Here is a 23,221-nt window from a genome sequence, read left to right on the forward strand (position 1 = left end):
AAATAGGTTGATTTTTATTTTTTGAATAAGTCTTTATCCTATCTGGTATCAAAATCGCAATTTTATCTTGATCCATGAAAATATTTTGAATTTTTATTAAGGATAGGGTTTGCAACCTGTGAGCTGTAGTCAGAGCAATCAACATTACAAGTTTGTAAGTAAGTTCTTTCAAGGAAAGACGTGTGAGAGGAAATAATGTTTCTAAATAAAATAATACTGGTTGAAGGTCCCAAGTAAGTTGATATTTGGGCAATGAAGGTTTGAGATTATATATACCTTTGTAAAAAATTTTAAACATGTTTTTATGATTGTCTGGTATATCTATTGAATGTTTACAGAGCTATATGTATAATCCTGATCTACGATATATTTAATAAAATTAATAATATTTGATAATTCATAAGCAAAAGGGTCCATATTTTTACTATACTATACTCCACCATCTCTTGAAAACTGTGTCATATAAATTTAGTGTTTTTGTTGTAATAGATGCAATCATAATTGCGATGGAATGCTCAGGAATACCTTTTCTTAAAAAAGATTGCCTGACAAACATGCGATAGTCAGGGTAAGATGTTGGTGTCCCGGATATGGAAACCTAAAAGGGTTCAAAATTAAATTTTTATCAGGTCCTAAAATTATCTTTTTGCCTGATATCAGTTTATTAAAGGTTGGTTACCAAGGCTGATTTGGCCATTCTGCTACTGCCACAATTCCTACTGCTTTGTCACATATGATTTTTTCTAAAACTCTTGGAATAATAGCAAAAGGTGGAGTGGAAAAGCATAAAATTTGAATCCATGCCAATTTAGAGTGAAGGTAACAACTTTCTCCGATTCGGGGTCAGGTTTCCAAGATACATACCTTGCATATTTTTTGTTAAGATATGTGGCAAACAAATCGATTTCTGGAATATGAAGCTGCTTAAAAATTATATTAACACAATTATCACTTAAAGAATACTCTGTTTCTATTTTCAAAGATCTTGACTCTGAATCAGCAATAATATTTTCTTTTGTACTGATATAAGATGCAAATATTTTTAAATTTCTATTTTCACAGTATTGCCAAATTTCTCTGCAAATGATGTTAAGATTAGAGTATTGCACACTCCCCATCTTGGTTATACAAGATACAGCTGTTGTGTTATCTATTCTTAGCAAAATTTTACAATTCCTATATTCCTTGGAAAAGTATTTCAAGTCATTATATGCTGCCAATAACTCAAGTACATTTATACAGAGAGAGTCTGTAAAGTGGAATAAATTCAATATCTCAAATACTAATTGTTTTTTTGGAAAATGCTCAGACCCGTCGATTAGTATTTCAAATTGTCCTTTTTGACATTCAATAATAATGTATACAGGGTGTCCCAATTTAGAGATATGACGTCATCGTCGATTTTCTTAAATGGCAACACTGTCATTTTGATAGCTAATTTGATAGGGTTTGTAAAGTTATACATAACTGCAAAATATCAAATTTTTATTCTCTACCATTTACAAGATAATAGAAAATAACAAAGTTATATCTGTAATTTGGAATATATTCAATAATTAAAATACTAAATGTTTTTTGGAAAAATGCTCAGACCCGTCGATTAGTATATCAAATTGTCCTTTTTGACATATAATAATAATGTATACAGCGTGTCCCAATTTAGAGATATGACGTCATCGTTGATTTTCTTAAATGGCAACACTGTCATTTTGATAGCTATTTTGATAGGGTGTGTAAAGTTATACACAACTGCAAAATTTCAAATTTTTATTCTCTACCATTTAGATGATAATAAAAAATAACAAAGTTATGAAAAAGAAGTAATCAGCTAATAATTGAATTTAATTATTTCAATAAATTAAGCAAAAACTCATAATGTTGCCCTCAATTATTGTCAAATTGTCAATGGGCAACGTTATGAGCATTTGCTTAATTGAAATAAATAAATTCAATTATTATTTGATTACTTCTTGTTCTTCATAACTTTGTTATTTTTTATTATCTTGTAAATTGTAGGGAATAAAATTTTGAAATTTTTCAGATGTGTATAACTTTACACACGCTATCAAAATAGCTATCAAAATGATAGTGTTGCCATTTAAGAAAATCAACGATGACGTCATATCTCTAAATTGGGACACCCTGTATACATTATTATTATATGTCAAAAATGACAATTTGATATACTAATCGACGGGTCTGAGCATTTTTCAAAAAAACAGTTAGTATTTTAATTATTGAATATATTCCAAATTACAGATATAACTTTGTTATTTTCTATTATCTTGTAAATGGTAGAGAATAAAAATTTGATATTTTGCAGTTATGTATAACTTTACAAACCCTATCAAATTAGCTATCAAAATGACAGTGTTGCCATTTAAGAAAATCGACGATGACGTCATATCTCTCATACATTTTTATTGAATGTCAAAAAGGACAATTTGAAATACTAATCGACGGGTCTGAGCATTTTCCAAAAAAACAATTAGTATTTGAGATATTGAATTTATTCCATTTTACAGACTCTCTCTGTATGTAGTTCTCGCTGTTCATAACTCCAAAAACCATGAGTTTTATTATCATTACAGCATGCTCCCCATGCTAAAAGAGATGCATCACAAAATATTTCAAGTACATAATTAGATTCTTTTATATTTTGTTCACTAATGGGTATCTTATGTAACCACCAATTGAAATCGTTTTACAAGTATTTAGGTATGGTCATTTTTTTTGTTAAAACTATTAGTTTTAGAAAGAGCAAGCCACTTTTCTTTTTCTAAATTTTTTAAGTATAATTTTCCATATTTAACTGAAGGACAAACTGCTACCAACTGACCGATGAAAGCTGCAAATGATCTTATCATATATGTACTTTTATTTTTGATGGTCTGAATACTATTAATTATTTTTTATTTTATGTCAGCAGGTGCAAAATATATCATTTTATTAAAATCAAACGTAAAACCAAGAAAAGTTATAATTTGTGTGGGTGAAATTATACTTTTTTTCTTTATTTATAGTAAATCCCAGGCGGGAAAACATAGAACAAGTTTAAACAATATTTTCTTTAAATTCTAAATATGATTTTGAACTCAGTAAAGTGTCATCTAAAAAAATGACAGAAGTAAAGCCTCTTGTTCTTAGATTGTTTAAGGCTGGTTTTAAGGTTTTCGTAAATATAAAAGGCGAGATATTCAAACCATATGGTAAGCTGTTGAAATGATATAGAATATTTTTGTACTCAAAGTTTAAATATTTTTTTTTTAATTTTCATGAAGAGGAATAGCAAAATAGGCATCTTGTATATCTACTTTTGCCATAACACAACCCTTGAAAATGAGCTTGAGAACTGACTTATAGTCTTCCAACTTAAAATGTGGGGCTTCTATAAAGCAATTTACCTGTTTTAAATTTAAAAGAAATCTATGACTTCCGTTCTTTTTGGACACTAGAAAACATGAAGAAAGGAATTGCTCTCTTGTATGTGAAGAAGGAGAAATAGCTCCCTTATCAAGTAATTGCTTTATAGCTAAATCATACGACTCATTTGGGTCTATGAAAAACTTTTGGTGCTCTCTCTTGAGACGGTGTTGTTTTAAATAAAATATTAAAATCTTGGACCCAACTTAAAACTTTGTTGTCTGAGGTAATCTTTTTGCGGTTTCTAAAATAATTAGCCACATTTCCTGCTGATTTTTTATTTACCTTTAGTATGACCTCCTCGTTGTTCTGATTGGGTTTTGGTGCTGTTGTCTGCTCGACTGTTTGTATCACGATGTTGGTTAAGGATGATTTGTCGAAATCTTGATCTCTTCGAAGCTGGATTGAAGTTTAAACTCTGCTGATTGAAGTTGTTAGATTCTGGAAGAACTTTTGTTGGATGTTGAGTGGAAAAAACAGCTTGGCGTTGTGGCGCGGTCTTCGGATAAAAAGTGGCTTTTTGGGGCTTCATTATAGAGCTGACTTGAAAAGGTGCTGATCTTGTATCTTTGCTTTCTTTCAACATTTCAATCAAATTCTCCTCAAATAAATATTTATCTATAGGTTGTTCGTCTAATAATTTTTTAAATTTTAAATTTAATGAAGAACTGAGCAAAAATCTTCTGTGCAAGGACATCTTATAAAACACTTCTATATTGAAGTTTATGGGATTGGCAATTGTTTTGATATTCCTTTTTTCGTTTAATCCTAATTCGACCTCTTTATAAAGGGACATAATACTTTAACGTAAAATTGTTTGCATAGTTTGCAAGTATTTATCTTCCCTAATTTTATTTTTATCTTTTATGGCAGATAAAATCTCAGAATTCAACTGAGGTGGGCAAAGTCTTTCGCAGTTTGTAGCAGTTAAGATTTTTTCTGTAAGTTTACTCACAATACTTTTGTCTAAGGCTTTGGAAAGAGAATAGTTTAGCCTTTTTGCTACATCTGACAACATTTCAGAAGCATTAAGGTTAGTTTTTAATGGGTCTTCCCCAAAGTTAATCATATTTAGAGAAATAGATTCTTTTTGTGTAGGTACCCCTCCAATGAAAAAATCTTCTGTCTGCTGTTGCGATTCCTCAATAAGTACTGCTGGTTTTTGTAGGAGGTTGCTGGTAGCTGGTTGTTGCAAAATCTTCAATAACGTCAAATTGCATTGTATCTCATTTTCTGTATTATTTAGTGAAACTGACGGGCTATGCACCTCCACAATGGTTTCTGTAATATTATTTTTAATATTTTGACAAAACCAAACAAAAATTTAGTGTAAGTAAACTTGCTACGCTTGAAAAGTGAAATCAAGGTAAAGTGTACAAAAAAGATATTTAAATAAATATTATGTATTCCATTTTAAATTTCTGGGCTATTATAAAATACCTCTGAGAAATAGGAGCATCTCAAATAAATCATAAAGATTTTCTGGGCTATTAAAAAATAACCGCTCCCCTATTATTATTGTTTGAAGACAAGCCAAACACAAATTTTGTGTAAGTAACTTGCTATTCTTGTGATGTAAATTCGAAGTAAAATGTGTAAAATTAGTTAAATAAAAATATATTCCATTCTATACTTCTGGACTACTATAAAGTGCCTCTGACAAATAATAGAAGCAGTTCAAACAATCATAAACATTTTCTGGGCAACTTAAAAGTACCCTCTGATTTATTGTTATATCCTTAATTATTTAGTCTGTATTACTTTGGGCTACCTTAAGGCACCCTTATTGAGACAAACAATATAATTTTTCTTTGCAAAATGTGACGTTTTTGCATGTCATTTTTGTTAACCCATTTTCTACGAAATAAACGTTAATAGGAAAACCAGTGCAGTCCGGCAACATAGTGCCTGTTTTATATTCGAACAGGAAGATGGCGAAAAAACAGGTACTATGGCAAGAGAAAAATATATTGATAACAACAAAATAAAAGACTCCATGTTTGAATTTGATTAAAATTGTCACTTTGTAAATAATTAATAAATATAGCTCTATTTATTCAGGCTAAATTTAATTTAACTACCATAAGAAAATCAAAAAAAATATCATATAAATACCTGAGTCCTTTTCATCCATTTCCTCTCTCAACTTTACCAATTTCTGTTGCAACTCTTCATATTTTCGCCGCTTTCGGGATAAACAATTACTCTTTGATGACCTTTTTGGCATTTTAAACGCTTTTTAACAATTTTCATAAGACTATTTCGAACACGCGTGTGATTAGCCGCGCACGGAAAAGAACAGTGATGTGCGCACGTCACGTGTCAAGAAGCCTAATATCTTCTTTTTCTTATTCTTCTTCTTTAAACTGTGATCAGCGGCCAGAAAATGCCACTACCATTAGTACAAATGTTCGAAATGTAATGTGAAGGACAATATATGTTATGAGTATTTTAAGGATATGAAATATCCTTATGTTAAATAATAAAATAATACATGTTATGAGTAATTTGAGGATATGAAAATTGGTGTGGAGAAAGAGGACAAAAATAAAAAGGTGATGGTTTGAAAATTATGATCCTATTGTTTATATCTTTGCCGTAAATTCCGGTCAACTTTGACCGGTTGTATCTCAGGAACTACTTATCTTAATTAAACGTTTTTTCTTCTAAAAGAAGCTCCCTGCCGCTGTTTTTCGACTACCGTTTTTATAATTTAATTTAGTTTAACATTTCCCGAGATATTCTATTTGATTTAAGCTAAAAAATTATTTATAATTTTAAAATATTCCTGAGGCCGCTTAAATAGTCCAATTTCAAATTTGTAAAATATATTAGATAGGTATGTTGCCTTTTTATGAAAAAATCATAGTTATTCTTATGCATCATAATTATTATCGTTATTATAGCGACGGTAAATTTTTAATTAACAATTCAATTGTTGCTAAAACTGTTCATTCAATTTCCATCGGCTTCTGGAATTATAATCTATATGAAAAGGGCTTTGACATTGTCAAGCTATTTAATTATTGATTAACAATTACTTATCTAAAAGTTTAGTTGAAAAATAAAGATTTTGTTGGAAAAGCCCGCTTTTTCCGGGGAAAGTTTTCATCGAAGTAAATCGAAAAAAACACGTCTCTATGCAGAATTTAATTGCGGTGAATTTTTAGTTGAGTTTTTTTGGTGTAAAGTTAAAATCTTTGGAGTTATACAGCAGAAATTGAAAAAAACACGATTTTCGGGCGCCATTTTGTTTATAAAAAAAGTAGCACACTATCTGCGGACTTTGCATACCTATATTATTAATATATACAATCATAAGATTCGATTCCAGCAATAAAATTGCTGGTAAATAACTTTTCCCAAAAATGGCCTATTCTCCGATAATCAGCCCAGACTATGGAAGCAACTTCTCATCACTAGCCTCGTTATTAATCTACAAGATATCGTAATTCAATGTGGACTAGCATTTTAAGAAAATTCTGAAAAAATCTAAATATCTCAAAAGTACTTCATTCTTGGTGTGGGACACTAATTTTTTTGTAGAATTTAAAAATAAAGTGAAAAATATTAGGTTCTATTTAAAATAGCAAAGTAAGCGTCTAGTTCCGGTATAAAGAAGCACTAATTTCAGTTCAACATTATATTTCACACCTCAGCGTCATCCAAACCCCAAACTCGTACCTAATTTTAAATTCTTAACAAAACCTAATTAAATCTAAAATAACTAAAAATTAAATCTATAAAATTATGTTTATTATGTACATGTAAAGACACACACATTATAGACCGATGAAATAAAATTACAATACATGTAAATCAAAATGTAATTCCGTACAGGTTGGAATAATTTTTCTATCAAAGTTTAGGTCCAAACAAAATAGGGGAGTGCATATAGGTTTTCACTTCGGAAAAAAATCAAACAAGATAGAACTTTTTGTAATTCCATTAAGAAATGGTTATTAAACAACATATCTAAAAGTTCTACTAAAGAAGTGGGTGCTTCATTTTTTATTAAACAAATGAACTACGAAATTAGATATTTTTCAAATAACTCCGAAAATATACATTTTAGAAAAAAACTGACTTCACCATTGAAAAATACAGAAAATTCTTCAAAAAAAACCTTATATAAAGAATTTTATAAAATTGAATCTGTACCTTCTATAATTTTTTATTTATAACACTAAAGTCACCCTTCTCACAAACATTGGCACACTGTAAACTAACGTACGGCGAAGTGCACGGTTGAGTTATTTTGATGTAATTCTTTAACTATTTGATCAAATAAAATTTTACAAATTGAACATGAAAGAAAAATAATTAAGCTATCTTATGGTTATAATAGAAAGAAATAAAATTTATGGGCATAAGTACGGTGTGGGCGGAAAATGTTACATGAATTTTATTTAAAAATGATTTAAAAATGTGTAACTAATACAATTTTTTTTATAAAACTCTCAATTTTGCCCAACTTACCTTTCAAACATCTTATTAAATGATGTTTAATTAAAAAAAATCTCAAAAATTTAATTCAAATGTTATGACGTCTAAAAATTGTAATTTTTGAAATCTTCGTAGTTTTATAGAATTACCACCATTTTAAGACGGTATTACTCAAGTTTGAACAGATCTATTTCAGTTTTATAAGTGTTTTGTTAAAGCTTAGGATACAGTCTTTAAAATTCACTAAATTATTTTACTTTAGAGACGGAATAAACTATTTTTTTTAAGAAAATTAAGAAAGATAACAAAGATGTTATAAAAATCCGAAAATTACCAGCTAAAAAAATGATTATACAAAGTGATCAAAACTTTTTTCTGTAAAACTTGGTAACTTGGAACCTATTGGTAACTTTATTATTATCAGATTTACGAAAAAAAGTTATTCTTTATAAATACTCTTGCATCGGATATAATCTAAGATGCAATCATCAAATATCAAATTTAATTAATGTTATACGAGGTATGTCAAAAAATATGAATTTCACTCAATAGTAAAGTACCTTTACATTTCACAATATCGAAAATTGTTATTAAGAAAAGTTGTTTGGAATTAAAAAAATTGTTTTAGTGTTCAATTACATCCTCCTAATTAAAATAATGTGAATAATAAAGGCACTTAACTCTTAAGAAAATTTCATGTTTTTTACATACCTCGTATAAAATTAAGAAAGTTTGATACCTGATGATTGTATCTTAGATTTTAGACCAGTGAGAGCATTTTATGAAGGATAACTTTTTTTCGTAAAAGTGATAATAAAATAGTTATCATAATTGTAATAAAATGATGAAGAGTATCCCTAATTTGAGAAAAAATTGAACTTTTCTTTCGATTAAAATGATGTAATTGTATATTTAGACAGTTTCTAATTCCAAACAACTTTTCATAATAGCATTTTTTGATATTCTGGAATATAAAGGTTCTTTACTCTTTAACGAAATTCATGTTTTTGACATAACTTGTATAAAATTGATAAAATTTGATATCTGATTGTTGAGTTTTAGATTTTTGACTATCCAGAGCATTTTATTAAGAATAATTTTTTTCGTAAAATTGGTAAAAAAAAAGTTTTCCATGTAGTTCCTAGCTACGCCGACACAATGTATAAGAGCTTCTGTATAAGAATTTTCAAATTGCAATGCCATATTCGGATTCAGCATAATCAAAACAAAATTGAAACATATTTGATTAAAGTAAAATAATGAATTTATCGATATTTCTAAAATTATTTATACAAAAAATTGTTATTGTTTAAACAATTAATAAACAATTAGCGACCAAATCTGCGAGTAGAACTTTTTACTTTAACATGTATATAAACTAACAAAAAAAGTTTTAGAAAAATATAGGCTTGTTTGAATTTTTCCGAAACAATGCATATTTTCGTTCTAATTGCACTCCCATAAAAGATATTTTTAGAAAGTATATATGATTCATATGAGGGGATCATTGTTTAAATAATTAAAAATAGGTAATGTTTGCACAAAATTTACTTTTTTAACTGCTGCAGTAATTCATGTTCTGATTAAGGATTTTAAAATTTTTTCCTGAAAAGTTGAAGAAAAGGTTTGTTATATGAGACTTCCTAAGTTAAATTCGACCCTTAATTTATTTAAATAATTGTAAATCAAAATTGAAAAACACATATCCAAACAAATATTATTTGAAATATAAATAAGCTTTATATAATATTTTGTTTTTCGTAAAAATTTGCGCTATAATATCACTATAAATTGACAAAAAAATGGTCGATAAATATTCATTGCGTAGTTTATGAGATATTTAACTTTTTTATAAAAAATACCATTTTTTCAATTGCAAAAACGCGGTTGTTGCCGACGGAGTATACAAGTCTTTAAGGTCTCATTTGTTTTGCTTTATATATATATATATATATATATATATATATATATATATATATATATATATATATATATATATATATACATCCCGCTATCATTATGTCATCTTTTCATGTTGCAGTCATTTGGCATCACTAAGAAATACTATCATTTTCGAATTTTAATTCGTGTATGTTTGTTGAGCGCATTTTTTAATGCCCTGTATCGTTCTCAGTTTTCTAAAATTTTGATTTTAAAAATTTAAATTATATACAAAAATTTTTACACTTCACAGCCATTTTGACTTCCACCACATAAAAATGTGTATTTGCGGTGTATTTGCCGTCAATCGATGTTGCCACGAGTTAAAAATATCGAGCGTTTGAGGCCAGGTAGAAAAGGTATATTATTAACTATATAAAAGGTGGGTTCTTTACCTGTTCGGCTGGTAAGGGTCCAAATATTTTACGAGTTGAATTGTGTTTATTTTATTTCATCTGTTAAATTATAATTTTCTCATAACGACTTAAAATATTTGTTTGAAAAATTAATTTTGTGTCATTCCATTTCAAGTCACTCAATTTTGGAGCAAAAAAAAATTTGGACCTCCGATTTGTCTGAAAATTAGTATATAGCTTCTGCGGGACGTAAAAATAAGATATTTAAGGTCAAAAAATCTTCTTCTTTTTTTCTCAAAATGTTATTTTATTCGATTTTACAGTGATTTGGTGTTTATTTATACAAATTTCCATTTTCTCTCGTAAAGTATCAATGGAAAACATAATATTTTAATAGAAGGGACTCAAAAATGTCATTATATGGCATTATAACAAGTTACTTTGATTCAAAACAAGCTTTTGATCAAATTTTATAGTGTAGAAAACGTTAAAATACCGTTTTTTTTACATTTTTCTCCATTCCCAAAATGCATCATAATCGATTTGGCTGAAAATTTGCCCACAGATAGACAAAACATAGGACTTTAAGTGGTCATAAGGATTTGAATTATATTACAATACCCAAAAAGTTACATGCAATATTATAGTCAAAAATATAGGCGTCTACTGTAAGTAAAATTAACTCGAAAATATCGACCTCACGACAAAAATTTTTAAAAAGAAATTGTAATAATTGTAAATACGATTTATTTGGAACAATTTCAGTTCCTTCCATTTTTGTCGAAAAGTTAAAAATGGCGGAGATATTGAGCAAAACAGGTTCTCCTTTAAAATCAAGATGGCCGCTAACGTAACGGAGGAATTCATTCGCGATTTTAAATTTAGGCTACTATTGACTCCCCTAAAGATCAGAAAAATAAATTTTTGTGCAGCTTGGCATTCAAGGTCAAATGCTATCCCGACTGGACTAATATATACTTTTGAGTATGATATTACTGCATGTAACTTTTTTGGTATTGTAATATAATTCAAATCCTTCTAACCACTTAAAGTCCTATCTTTTAGCTATCTGCGGGCAAATTTTTAGCCAAATCGATGATGATGTATTTTGGGAATGGAGGAAAATGTAAAAAACGGTATTTTAGCGTTTTTTACACTATAAAATTTGATCAAAATCTTGTTTTGATTCAAAATAACTTGTTATAATGCCATATAATGACATTTTTGAGTCATTTCTATTAAAATATTATGTTTTTCATTGATACTTTACGACAGAAAATGCAAATTTGTTTAAATAAACACCAAATCACTGTAAAATCGCATAAAATAACATTTTGAGAAAAAAAGAAGAAAAAGATTTTTTGACCTTAAATATCTTCTTTTTACGTCCCGCAGAAGCTATATACCAATTTTCAGACAAATCGGAGATCCAAATTTTTTTGCCTGAGTGATTTGACATGGAATGTACCTTTTACATTTTCATTTAATTTACTTACGGTTTTTGTTCAGAATTTTGAAGAAACGCTTGGTTTGACATAAAATTTGGGACACGCATAGCTAATATGTTAAAGAAAAAAAGTGATATTGTGCCGATATGTGCTTTTGATCTGGAGGTGAGTTTCGTCCGTTATCGGGGATGAAAACAAATACGTTCAAATAAGTCCGGAATTGGATAAACTGACTAATTCTAAGCAACTTCTATTTTATAGAGTTTTTCACTAAGTCAATATTTTAGAGATATTTGCGAGTGAATATGTTCATTTTTCAACAACAAAAAAACACGTTTTTAGACGGTTTTTCGCAAATAACTCAAAAAGTAGGTACCTACTTTATTGAAAAAAAAAATAGCACATAGCAAATATAGCTTATAGAAAAGTGAAAAAATGGTATATGTGTCAGGTCTGTAGACCCAGTAGAAGCAGAGTTATTGCTAAGCTTTGTTTTAAAACCAAGAGGAGTAGGTAAACTAACCCTAATAGCACACGACGTCCTCTGGACGTCCAAAATAGGTCCATTTTTGGTCCTAACGTCCATGGACTATAAATGGACGTTCTTTGGACGTCCGGCGTTGGACGTCCTTCGGTGGACTAAATATGTACGTCCTTCGGACGTCCGACGTTGGACGTCCTTCGGTGGACTAAATATGTACGTCCTTCGGACGTCCGATGTTGGACGTTCTTCGGGTGGAATAAATATGAACGTCCTTTGGACGTCCGTACTGGACGAAATACGGACGTTTGCTGATCGTCCATATTCGACATATTATACGAATTACGGGATAAAATAGCAAAATAATTCAATAAAATATTAACTTAATTATGTTAATAAAATAGTTTACATCGAAAAGATAATTATATTTAATTCAAAATTGCACAGTTTAATATTCTAAACATGTTTTTGTTTTTTTTTTTTGTAAAGTGTGAAAATCTTATTTGTAAATTATTTGTTACAATGTTTTATTATTCTAGTTACCAAGATGACATAAGTTTGCTAATTAATTCTAGTAAGCAAAAATATAATTTTTATCAATGTATCTGTACTAAAAATGAATCTTAAGAGCATCTTTTTGAAGTTGAATATACGTGGCCGTGCCCAAAATAGGTCCAGTCTTAGTCCTAATGTCTATGGACTATAAATGGATGTCCTTTGGACGTCCGACGTTGGACGTACTTCGGGTGGAATAAATATGAATACGGTGGACTAAATATATACGTCCTTCGGACTTCCGATAGTGGATGTCCGATGGTGGAATAAATACGAACGTCCTTTGGACGTCCGTACTGGACGAAATACGGACTTTTTGTGGACGTCTGAAAATCACCCCCACTACTTGGTTCCTCTGTTCACAAAACTATAACGATAGGCGATAGATTTTCGATTCACCCACCGATATCAGTTCGAAGTTGGAGAGTTGATCTCTCAGTCGTTGTCGTCGTTAGGGCTCCCGCGTAGAGTTTTATTCATTAACCACTGATTTTCATAATGTAAGAAACTATATTATATATGAATTAAAGTATAATATACTTATACATATACTATATATTACGTAAAACTATGAAGACGCTGTTTCACAACATAACACAGAGTCCGACCGCCTCATCGGGCCATTTAGAGCATCAATGCATAAGCCCATCCAATGGATTATTATGTGCCCCTTTGACATAGGCGCACAGCATTTTAATCTACCACCCTGAGGATTCCTGCTCCTGGAGTTTTTCTGAAGTGCCGAAACAGTCTATGTTCCTGATTCCTCGATCAGATGAGGAGTTTTCGGAGCCATCAACCCCAGACAGCTACTGGAGCTCCACGTTGCAGCCAGTCACTTCTTGGTAAGTAAACGCCAAAGAGGAAGCATTCAGACTCTGCTGCTACCACCGTCTGGACATAGCCTATCGATCCCTGATGGCCTAGAGGACAAACTCACCGAGAATGATGGAAAAAACCACCAGCCAGGACAACTGGTATCCAAACATTGGTATTATTTACGTTTTTTATTACATTTGCATATTTTTTCATGCTCTTTGATATATATTTCTTATTCTTTCTGGTATATTTTTCATACATTTTTCAATCTTATGGGTGTTTGGTAAAAAATAGGCCATAGCTTAACCTTGGATTACTGAGCTTAAAATAGGTCGATTTAAGCTAACTTACTTTAGTACGAAAGATGATAATAACCGAAATACAGGGTGTCAAATTTAAACTTTTATTTTATTCTTGATTATTTCCTGGGCAATACATCAATTTTGGTGTTGAATTTAGATTTCTTGTCCCAAAAAAACCCCGCTTACCAAATTTCGTGATATTATCCCATGTTTGTTAGGAAATATTCAAGAATAAATAAAATAAAAGTTTAAATTTGACACCTTGTATTTCGGTTATTATCAACTTTAGTACTAACGTAAGTTAACTTAAATCGACCTATTTTACCCTCCGAAATCTAAGGTTAATCTATGGCCTATTCTTTACCAAACACTCTGTATAAGTACATATTTGTATTCTAGCCAATCTTTTTGATTTTCTATAAAGTATAGACTTCCTTGAATTTTGAATTACAATTGTTAAAGGAAAGTTTCGCTACCGCGGTCGCCTTTTGTTCGTCTTAACTTATTACCTTTACCCATACCGGTTCTTTTGTCAAACAGATTGGGTTGGTTATTGTACCTAGTAAGCAAAAAGTATTTATCTCAGTATTTTATAATCTATTTATAATATTGAATTATCTAAAGACAGAAAGCGAAGGCGGATGAAAAAAAATTAGACAAAAGTTGAATGATTATTATAATATTATAATATAATATTACACTATACAGTGAGCACGTAAAGGTTGGAATAAATTCATTTTCTCGAGAAATGACGATTTTGGAAAAAAATCCTGAAACACGTCAATTTTTATTTTTAAATTACGACTTTTTGGCATATATATTATACTAGTGACGTCACCCATCTGGGCGTGATGACGTCATCGATGAATTTTTTAAATAAAAATAGGGATCGTATAATAGCTCATTTGAAAGGTAATTCAATTCTCTATTCAGTAATATAAACATTAACATAATTATCTATACAGGGTGTCCAAAAAAATTTTTTTTGAATTAATTTAATTGACATAAAAAGAAGAATGTGCGTAATTTATTTAATTCAAAATACATTTTACTGCTATCAGAAGACAACAAAAAATGTTTATTTGGCAAATAAATATTGTTTTTTGCTTAAATTCAATATTAAAACAGCCACCCACCAGCCTCGTGACAGTTTGAATATTTAATTTAAGCGAAAAGCCATGAATATTTTTCAAATAAACATTTTTTTGTTTTCTGAGAGCAGTAAAATGTATTTTGAATTAAATAAATTAAATACATTCTTCTTTCCATGTCAATTAATTTAATCAAAAAAAAAATTTTTGGACACCCTGTATAAATAATTATGTTAATGTTTATATTACTGAATAAAGAATTGAATTACCTTTCAAATAAGCTATCACAGGACTCCTATTCTCATTTAAAAAAATCATCGATGACGTCATAACGCCCAGATGGGTGACGTCACTAGTATGATATATATGCCAAAAAGTCGTAATTTAAAAACAAAAATTGACCTGTTTCGGGATTTTTCTCCAAAATCCTCCATTCTCAAAAAAAAATGAATTTATTCCAACCTTTACGTGCTCTCTGTATAATAAGTATACATAGATAGAATATCTTCTTTTTAAGAAATTATCCATTATCTCCAAATGAGCAAGGTGTCGATTTGAAATAATATGTATATGTATAATATAGAGCCCATTACGCACCACCTTAACAATTGAGCATTTTTGATGTCTCGAATTTCCTAAACCAGTTGTCCCATCTAAGTGATTTTTTTTATAATATTATAGCCTAGGCTATAGGTTACCTCCTTAAGCTTGTCATGCACGGGGAGCTATATACTGTAATATATATTATATCACATCGCTCTCTATAGTAATGAGTGAGCCTGCACACACGGAACCATTAGTTCCGTGTCTCCAGGCTCACTCATTTCTATAGGGAGTGATATGATATAATATACATAATATATTACAGTATAGCTCCCCGTTCATGACAAGCTTAAGGAGGTAACCTGTAGCCTAGGCTATAATATTATAAAAAAAATCACTGAGATTGGACAACAGGTTTAGGAAATTCGAGACATCAAAAATGCATCATTTTAAGGTGGTGCGTTAATTTCTTGGAGAAGTGTAATTGTAATTTAATGTAAATAATGTAATATCCAATAATTGTAATTTAATATAAGATGTAATAAAGTTCCTTAAAAAATGTATTTTTTATTTCCCACAATACATTCTCCACAGGTCTAAATATCGTCGCTAGACGTCCACCGAACGTCCTCTCAGGACGTTAGATGGACGTTCGGCAGCACGACATTGGACCAAACTGGGACGTCCTATGAAGGTCCAATTGACGTCCACCGAACGTCCCCTCGGACTTTAGGTGGACGTCCATTGGACGTTAGATGGACGTCCATTGGACGTTTGGCAACGAGGCATTTGGACCAAACTAGGACGTCCTGTTAAGGTCCAATTTACGTCCCCTAGGACGTCCGATTAAGGTCCAATTTACGTCCGATTAAGGTCCAATTTACGTTCGATTAACGTCCAATTTACGTCCGATTAAGGTCCAATTTAGGTCCCCTCGGACGTTAGGTGGACGTCCATTGGACATTTGGCAATGTGGCTTTGGACCAAACTAGGACGTCCTGTTAAGGTCCAATTTACGTCCCCTAGGACGTCCGATTAAGGTCCAATTTACGTCCGATTAAAGTCCAATTTACGTCCCCTCGGACCTTAGATGGACGTCCAATGGACGTTCGGTAGCGCGACATTTTGACCAAAATAGGACGTATAAAGGACGTTCCTCGGACGTAAACGGACGTCCTTAAAGTCCGTAAAGGACGTCCTATGGACGTCCATTGGACGTCCTTCTGCTATTAGGGTAAAAAGACAGATTCACACCCAAGAAAGTCACTAGAAATATCTTCAGATACATCTTCTTTTTTGGTTGATCATATCGGCCTTTGACGGTAATATTGACTAAAAATCTAAAAATAAAAGGAATAACGCAGAAAATGCAAAAATCGCTGATAAAATAAATAAACTAACCTATGAAATGCCAATAGTGTTAAAATTTTATAAATGTCATTATTGTCAAAATTTGATATGAGTAAAATTGCCTGAGGTTGTACCAATTACAAACAAGGTTTACGGCGCGGGAAATTTGAATTACTCCTCTTGGTTTAAAAATAGACTATAGTGAAAAATAAGCTCTTATATGTCAAATTCCAAATCGAATATTTTAACGTGAAATAAAAAAAATGAAACACTTTTCTGGGAAAACTTATTACAACTTTTTTAAAGTGTTGAAGAAAACGTTTATTTTTATTTTTTTAAAAAGTTTCTAGCAGCAAGAGTAAGCAAGTTACGCTCAAAATACAGTTGTTCCTTATTTTTTGGTTAAAAATATCGTAAAAATCTCCCTCTAATTAACAGCCCAAATGGAATTAATCGTTACCACTTCACAAGTAACTTTATGTATTGTTTGTGTTTGTAAGTTTCATCAGTTCAAAGTGCTTATTTGTGAAAAAATTTGGTTTTAAAGTAAATTTTAAATCTTTAATTTTGAAAAAAAAGACTTTTTTCAAAATAACTTTAAAATTATCAGTGATACCAAATATCTTAAAGAGTAAAAAATGTAGGTTTTGCTTTTTTAAATATTTGGGATTTTTTGATTTTCTGGAAGACAAAACTTGGTTAAGATATGGCTGTTTAAAATTTGCATATACATACTCGTGACTAGTGATTCGTTCGAGCCCTTTCAACAAAACCCCTTTCAAAAATAAGCATTTTTAACCAATGCAACTTACAGATCATATACAGGGTGTCCCCGAAAATAGTGCGTTCCTTAAAGGTATAGATAGAAAGCACAATGTAGAGCAAAAAATTCTTATAATATTTTCAGCCGTTTAAAACTTTTATAGAACAAAATTTGCTTAGAATTAAAATTAGTCAGTTTATCCACTCCCGGACTTATTTTGAACGTATGTTTTTTCACCCCCAAGAAGGGGTGAAAGTCCCATCCAGGACAAGAGAACATATCGGCATAATCTCATTTTTTTCTTTGGCATTTTAGCTACGTGTGTGCCAAATTTCATGTCAATCCAAGCGGTTCTTTAAAATCTGGAGGTTTTGCGATATTTTACCGTGAGTGAATGGAATGATTGCCGTTGTCACTTTTAGATAAGAAGTCATTATCACAATAACATAGTCAGGTTAACTGAATTATATAATTATTGTTTTTATTATTAAATGTGAAAACCTAGAATTATCCATGTCTGTCCGTCAATAAACACAACTCCTCTGTTAGTAGGACAGAAAGAATGACAAATAAGGTGTCAAATGAAAGCCTATAACCAAAATATGATATTACATGTGAGAAGTTTGACCTTGGACTGGCGGTTCCAGAGTTGCAACCGAAAGTACTGTTTTAAATTCGTCGAAATAGTACATACTATTATTCAACGCGACTAAGAAAGACCAGAACAAATACATACTTCCGGTTTCATGCCTGTCTGTTCGTCCATGTCTGTCGGTGAACAAAATTCATCCGTCATATCAACTGACAAAAAGTTACACGAAGAGTTCAAATATCGACTGCCGGTTCAACTTCCGGTCACTTTGGGTGAAAAATTAGAACTTACGATGTCCAATTGCTTGTTACAATTTTTTTATAAGTGTTCTACTCTATCTATTCTGAATTTTTCTATAACTTACTTAGATCACATATAATTTAATACAGTTTTGATGTCAGGGGCTTCAAAATTTATGTGGTGAGTTCCGGTATGTGATGAATGAAAAACGACTCCATAAGCAGAAGAAAAAAGTGTTCTTTAAAGTGTTCTCAAGACCTAAGACAATACATCGACTCAGAAGAGCGTTGTCACAGTAGCAAAAATTCGAGTTGGGGTTCGAATTACTTTCTCATGCGGCTTAGTCTCCTGACTTGGCCCCCTCCGATTATTAAGTGTTCCCAAATCTGAAGAAATCTAAAGAAAAATAGTTATTTTTTTCTTCAAAAAAATAACTATTTTTCAGAGCTTTCAGAATCGTATTATGCGCACGGCATCGACATAAAAAATTTGTAAAACCGTTAAAATCGCTGTATTGAACATATTGAATAAAATTAAAGAATTTTCATGAAAACATGTTTTTCTTGAAACTATGTCTACTTTTATAGGACGCACTTCAGCAGTTCATAAAAAAAGCTTACAGACTTTCTAATGCTTTATGCTAAGTAGAAAAAATAACAAAAAATTTATTACTCATGAAGAAGATCAAGCAGCTAAATTTAAAGTAAAACCATTAGATGGCATATAAATAGATATGGAATAATGGAATAGAAGTTGATATCCACTTCTGAACCCACCTCAGAAGAAGTGGACGAAATAGAGTAATTGGGAGTCCTTCAAAGGTCACCTGAGCACTCAGAACCTAGTACCAGTGCATGCAGCTGCGATAATATTAAAGAGAAATCCGACAAAAGAATTGAGAGGGAACTCTGGACCAACTATCAAAAACCAGTGTAACCTAACACTTCCAACTTCATATTAATAATAGAAAATCACCGAAAGACAAATATGTAATGTAAAGAATTAATATCTCAATATTCCGGTCTACTAAACAATAACGACTGGAAAAACATTAAAGTCTTTATTCAAGTCGTATATTCAAAAAATAAGACAAGTAGAGTAATAAATGGATAATTAAAAATTGCGAGAAACAGTGCAAGAAAATGATTTAATAGACCCGAAGACAAAACAAAAATTAATGTGCTAAATAAAAGTATTGATTCGTTACTGCAGAACTAGAACTGTTATATGGAGCTATACTAGTCTGGATCGGTGTAAATTAAATGAGAAAGAAAATAATATAATAAACACACTTTAAGAGCAGATAGAGAAAATATATGGATTATCAGAAGGTTCAAACGGCAGAATTATCAACGATAAACAAGAAACAGTCAACGAGATAATGATTCTGGACCAACTGTTTTATTATAATTAGGGGTACGGAATTTTCGTTTTTACGAAATAGATGCGAATTTCGGCGAAATTTTGAACATAAATGCGATAAATGTGAAATATGGAGTTTTTGTTTATTTCCGCGAAATACCTGCAGGTGCCCAACTCGCCCGTAAATAAGTAGGTAGTTACGTAGTAATTAAGGCATGGAAAGATTTTACGGAAAGTTTTCTATTGTACATAATTTTTGAAAGGTTGTTTATTTTTCTAACACGTGTTGAAACAGAAGGAACTTTCATTGTTCGTCATTAAATAGATAAAGATAAGATAAGGAATTGATATTTTTCAATGTTGATTCTTTGAGAAATACAAATAATCCGACTGTTGTTATCTGCATTTCGGTCTTTTGTATTGGTAAAAATCTAAGTAGGAATAAAAGTCGGCTAATTCTTATTTTCTAAACATATAAATTAGTCAAACATGACAATCAGTGCTCATTCCGTCAATTTTTATTAAGAACATGGTCTATCAAAAAAGTTTTCATAGTAACATAAAGTTACTTAAAGTATCCCCTAAAATGGGACGCCCTAAAACAATTTTGAGTGATCGAGTCAAAGAATTTGCAACAGATGACCTATATCTGTTTGACACAAGACACAATTGCTACACAGTGCAGTTTTCCGTCATTTGCTAAAGCAGCATTACAGAGCATTTGGAGTCCAACGAACAGCGTAGACGCAGAACGATTCTTCAGCACATATAATATTGTAGTGACAGATCGAAGAACAGCTCTTAAAGAGTCGAATGTCGAAATTACAACGATGTTAGCTTTTAATTAATGTTTTCTGTTGTTTTACTCGTAGTTAAAAATAAATGCGAAATTTTGTAATTATAAAAAAAGTAAATGCGAAATTCATGTTTTTGTTTGCGAAAATTCCGTACCCCTAATTATAATTAGTTATAAAATAGCTTCAATGGGGAAAAGCTGTAAGCTTAGACCAAACACCAGTAGGGGGCATCCAATTAATTGAGGAAAAAAATTAAATGTATAACAATATTCACTTCATTTACTGAAAAGGCATTGTCCCGCAAGAATGGTTGAAATCATAATTAATAGCCCTACAAAAAGACAAGCGCTTAAAAGTGATAAGACCATTGAACAATAAGCATGTAAGCTACCTTTTAAACACATTCTCAAAAATTATCCATAACACAAGGATTGTTAGGAAATTCTTTTATAGACTTCAGGCAACAAATTCTCCTGATCATGTTTAAAAAACGTACGGAATGTACTAAATAAAAAAATATATTTTTATCATTTAAAAATATATACCCTTATACTATAACATAATTCTAACGTTGAATATATAATGCTTTCCTGTGGAGTATACAAAGGATGGTCTTGTTTTTCCCGCACGCTGCCTTGTTTAGTCTTCTTTGTCGTTTAATTCGTTAAATTCTATCCTCTTATGTCACGGCTTCAGGAAGCAGTGGATATATGCAGTGAACGGGAGGCCTATGTCGAACAGTGACCGAACGGAGCCTTTTCGCGTTTATCATGTAGAGAAGTCACTTGTCAAAAACTGGACATATGTAATCGTATTCAATTTGTTAAATACTGTCACATAATATGTCATGCACCTCTGTGCGTTAATCCATTTTATTTCTACAATTTTAAGGTGCTATTACATGCCGCCATTTTGATTTGTCTACAGTCGCATTCTGCCCGTTAAATCCCATCGTTTGAGGCGCTGTACGTCACGATTGGATCAATTGTAGCGAAGCTGCATGACTAAGGCCCTTTTAACATGTTGCTGTATTTGATTTTTCTGTGCCATTTTATATTATTTGTCAAATACTATTATTTGAGGTGCTGTACATCACGATTGGACCAATAGGACCGTAGATACAAGACTAAGGCCCTTTTGACATGCTGCTGTATTTGATTTTTCTATGTCATTGTATTCTATTTGACAAATCCAGTTATTTGAGGTGCTGTACTCCACGATTGGACCAATAGGAGCGAAGATACGTAAATAAGGCCCTTTTAGCATGTTGCTGTAATTGATTATTCTGTGCCATTGTATTCTGTTCGTTTAACCCTATCATTTGAGTTGCTGTATGTCACGATTGGACCAATAGGACCGAAGATACATAACAAAGGCCCTTTTGACTTGTTGCTGTATTTGATTTGTTTGTGTCAAATTTGATTCTATTTATGAAGTCCTATTATTTAAGATGCTGTACGTCACGATTGGACTAATAGGACCGAAGATACGCTACTAAGGCCCTTTTGACATGCTGTTGTATTTGATTTTTCTATGTCATTGTATTCTGTTTGTCAAATCCTATCATTTGAGGTGCTATACATCACGATTGGACTAACAGGACCGAAGATACATAACTAAGGCCTTTTTGACATGCTGCTGTGTTTTGATTTTTCTGTGTCATTGTCTTCTATGATGCCTAAGGCATGTCTATGATATGCCTTATTTTTAAACAAAACAAGTAATTGGACTTCGTAAGTCCTAGGTTTTCACCCAAAGTAATCGAAAGTAGAACTGGAAGACGATATTTGAATTTTACGTGTAACTTTGCGTGGATTGATATACGAATTTACTAATTTTGAGTCATTTTTACTAAACTTTGACATTTGTCACCTCATTTGTAATTCTACCCGGTATAATGGCGGAGGAGTTATATTGGCGGTCGTACGAACCGACAGAAAGATTGCCTAGGTCAAATATCTCACCTTTAGTACCATCCTTAGATTATAAGCTTTCATTTGACACCTCATTTGTCATTCTACCTGGTATAATGATCGGGGAGTTATATTCGCGGTCGGACAGACCGACGGACAGACCGCCAAGGACAAATATCTCACCTTTAGTACCATCCTTGGATTATCAGCTTTCATTTGACACCTCATTTGTCATTCTACCTGGTATAATGACGGAGAAGTTATATTCGCGGTCGTACGGACCGACGGAAAGACAGCGTAGGTCAAATAGCTCACCTTTAGTACCATCCTTGGATTAAAATCTTTTATTTGACACCTCATTTATCATTTAAGCTGGTATAATAATGGACGAGTTATATTCGCGGTCGGAGGGGCCGACGCACAGACCGCCCAAGTAAAATATGTCACCTTTAGTACCATCCTTGAATTATAAGCTTTCATTTGACTCCTCATTTGTCATTCTACCTGGTATAATGACGGAGGAGTTATATTCCCGGTCGTACGGACCGACGGACAGACCGCCTAGGTCAAATATCTCACCTTAAGTACCATCCTTGGATCATAAGCTTTCATCTGACACCTCATTTATCATTCAAGCTGGTATAATGATGGAGGAGTTATATTCGCGGTCGGACAGACCGCCAAGGTCAAATATCTCACCTTTAGTACCATCCTTGGATTATCAGCTTTCATTTGACACCTCATTTGTCATTCTACCTGGTATAATGACAAAGAAGTTATATTCGCGGTCGTACGGACC

The sequence above is a fragment of the Diabrotica virgifera genome, chromosome 5 (genome assembly GCF_917563875.1).
Source record: "Diabrotica virgifera virgifera chromosome 5, PGI_DIABVI_V3a".
Classification (NCBI taxonomy): Eukaryota; Metazoa; Arthropoda; class Insecta; order Coleoptera; family Chrysomelidae; genus Diabrotica; species Diabrotica virgifera.